The sequence below is a fragment of the Moschus berezovskii genome, chromosome 16 (assembly GCF_049115385.1).
Source record: "Moschus berezovskii isolate FMDL1 chromosome 16, NW_MosBer_1.0, whole genome shotgun sequence".
Classification (NCBI taxonomy): Eukaryota; Metazoa; Chordata; class Mammalia; order Artiodactyla; family Moschidae; genus Moschus; species Moschus berezovskii.
The window spans coordinates 76,166,712-76,170,546 of NC_142475.1; positions in this window are offsets into that span (position 1 = coordinate 76,166,712).

Below are 3,835 nucleotides of genomic sequence, written 5' to 3' on the forward strand. Positions count from 1 at the left end.
AAGACCTGACACTAATTTCTTAACTCTTTCTAAGGAAGGGTCCTCTCTACTGCTTCCTCCCTGTCCCTCCCATTGTGCTTGATGCCTTGGAGAGGAGAGACACACTGGAGGCCGGATGAGGGGCTTAGAGCCAACATGCAAACTAAGGAGAGAGTGGTAGGTGGGTGAGAGGACAGGAGGGGTGCTGAGAGCAGAGGAAAAAAGTTGAGAAAATATCTGGATCAAGTAAGACACAGTGACTAAGAATCAGAGACAGTTCCAATATTTCCATCTGGAAGATGGGAATTCTGTTCTTATTTTTGGAAAAGAATGTCTGAAAAATGTTCAGAAAATATTTCCTACTTGCCAAGTATGCTGGTATCGGAGGGTGTATTTGAGCAAAAAATGGTATTGATGTCAGTTACATGGTTGGTAAAGTGCTATGGGTGTTTGTGTCTGTGTGTGTGTGTGTGCTCAGTTGTGTCTGACTCTTTGAGACCCTTTGGACTATAGCCCTCCAGGCTCCTCTGTCCATGGGATTTCCCAGGTGAGAATACTGGAGTGGGTTACCATTTCCTACTCCAGGGGATCTTCCCAACCTAGGGACGGAACTCATGTCTTTTGTGTCTCATGCATGGGCAGGTGGATTCTTTATCACTGTGACATCAGGAAGACAAACATAATTCAGAAGCTGGGAGGGCCACCTCTTTTTTAACTCTTCTATAATCCACTCCAGTATTCTTACCTAGAGAATCCCATAAACAGAGAAGCCTGGCGAGCTACAGTCCATGGGGTTGCAGAGTTGGACAGGACTGAGTGACTAAGCACAGCACATTGCAAAGATTACCAAGGTGAAGTTTATTGGCATTCAGTGAAGCTTACATTGCTATATGATGGGGGGAAAGTGACAAAAGTGACCCCTTCTATTTCTTACTTTTTAAAAAAATATTTATTTATTTGATTCTGCTGGGTCTTCGTTTCAGCATGTGGGATCTATTTCCCTGACCAGGGACCGAACCTGAGCCCCCTACATTGGTAGCATGGAGTCCTAGCCACTGAACCAGCAGGGAAGTTCCCTATTTTATACTCTTATTCCCATGATATAGTAAGGAAAATAAAATCAGAATTTTGAATCTGGGACACCATTTTTGAAACAATTCTATAATAAAGGAAAAACTAAATTCAGTTCAGTTCAGTCGCTCAGTCATGTCCGACTCTTTGCGACCCCATGGACCACAGCACGCCAGGCCTCCCTGTCTATCACCAACTCCCGGAGTTTACCCAAACTCATGTGCATTGAGTCGGTGATGCCATCCAACCATCTCATCCTCCATCGTCCACTTCTCCTCCTGCCCTCAATCCTTCCCAGCATCAGGTCTTTTCAAATGAGTCAGCTCTTCGCATGAGGTGGCCAAAGTATTGGAGTTTCAGCTTCAACATCAGTCCTTCCAATGAACACCCAGGACTGATCTCCTTTAGGATGGACTGGTTGGATCTCCTTGCAGTCCAAGGGGCTCTCAAGAGTCTTCTCCAACACCACAGTTCAAAAGCATAAATTCTTCAGTGCTCAGCTTTCTTTATAATTTTCTTTATAATATAAATTAGGTCAGTCTATTTCTATTCTTGTGAATATTTTATTTCAGAGAAAATAAAGCATTGAATAATCTACTTATTGACATGTTGACTGTGTAAATTAGCGTGAGCTAAAATTTTGAAATTCTGTAAAAGAGCAGTCTATATAATTATAACTGACTGTATTCATTATTGGGGAAAGATTATGTCAATACATTTAATGAAATAATAACTCCATAAGCTCCCAAAATGATACACAGAGTTTCTCAGACACAAATCATCAAGCGTGGCAAAGGAAGGCATTATTTGGTAAGAGTTCTAGAGTAGAAAATCAAACTTAATTATATTAGATGGTAAATTGCTACTGAGTTACTGGCCATTCTCCCTGAAGCCTGGCAACATGACTCCGTACTCTGATCCCTCACCATCAATTAACAGTTAAGCAACTGCTTAAGATGAACAATCACAGCATGAGTTAACTTGATTCTGCCTGTGGTTGAAGCATAATTTGCCATTCTCCATTACTGTAAAAGCCATAAAACCATATTAGAAAGATCCTATTAAGAGATGGACACGGCGACACTAGGGTGGACTGTGGCTGTAATTCTTGACACATAGGACAGAGTTGTTTTGCCAACAGTGATTTTAAAAGTCATAATGTTTTTATATCACACTATTTTATTTGCTCTACAAATTCATCCTTCTTATGTTTCTGCTCCTATCTTTTCTACTAGAGTATGAGCTTCACCACATTCAGGAAGTGTGTGTGTGTGTGTGTGTGTGTGTGTTTCATTATTATTTATTTGGCTGTGCTGGGTCATAGTTGTGGCCTTCAGGGGCTTCTCTCGAGTTGTAGTGGGTGGACTTGTCTTGTTTTGCAAAGCACAGGCTCTAGGCCATGCAGGCTTCAGTAGCTGCGGCACGCAGATTCAGTAGTTGTAGCTGCTGGGCTCTAGAGCACAGGCTCAGTAGTTGTGGTACACGGATTTAGCTGCTCCATGGCTTCTGAGGTCTTAGCTCCCCAATCAGGGATCGAATCTGCATCCCCTGCATCGGAAGATGGATTCTTAACCATTGGCCCTCCAGGGAAGTCCTGTATTCATCTTGTTTTTATTGCTATATTCCCAGTATCCAGAGCATCACCTGGTTGTCAGAACTAACCAGGACCTAATAAATGTTGTCCACTGAAATAAATGAAGGGGAACTCAAAATGATCTAGCGGGGTATAAACAGAATTACAGGTTAAAGGTTTATAATGAAACGCTTACATCATCTAGTCGGTCCACTCCTCTGAGTGAAGAGCTAGAAGCCCAGGTTTTGAATTTCTGTGTGACTGGAAGTCTGATTTATCCAGCAGAAGTAAGTGAGATCCTGATATCAATGCACTGCTCCTGCATTGCCTAGTATCCTGCTCTCAATACCACACTACACTCATATCTGTGAGTAAAGTACTTATATTTTTGTGATAAATTTCAAGATGGATGCAGCTGATTGCCATTCCACTGCAGTCATCGGGGCCTATTAAAGAACCCCAGATACTTAATGAACTTGAACCTACTGAAAACCAACTCTCTCTTTTTCAATGTTAGGCCTTTCATTCTCTAATATGACTTTTTCACACTTTTCAGAAGTTATTAGCTATACTTCACAAAGTTGAAAATCCCCAATGTTGGGTTTACCTAGCGTTGTCAGCTAAAATATTTCATGTCCACAGTATGAGCCATGTGGAGTCAGATTGCACCTCACTTTTTTTCTGAAAAAATTTTACACTTTTGGATTGACCTTTAAAAAAAATCCCTATACACCAAAATGCACAGATAGAAGAAATTCACTGCAGAAGTGAATCAATCTTGAGATTTTTATTTGTAGCAAAGGAGACATGGCAAGGGTTTCAGCGAGGATGGCCCTGGAGGGCAGGCATTACTCAGTAATTTGTTCCACAACTATTTCCTTAGTCCCTAATGTGACCTAAAGGTGCAGGGCTAACAACCTGGACACAAGCTTTTTCTGTCTTCCTGTCAAGTGGAGAGGGAAGGGACTTCCCTGGTGATCCAGTGGCTAAGACTGTATGCTCCCAATGCAAGAGGGCTGGCGTTTGATCCCTGGTCAGGGAGCTAAGATTCCACATGCCGAAACTAAGAGCCCACGTGCTGCAGTGAAGATTAACAATCCTGAGTGCCGCAAATAAGACCCGGTGCAATCAAGTCAATAAAATAAATAGTTTAAGAAGAGAGGGATCTTTTGATAAGGCAGTTCAGTGATATGCGAGCAATGGGAAAGAAGG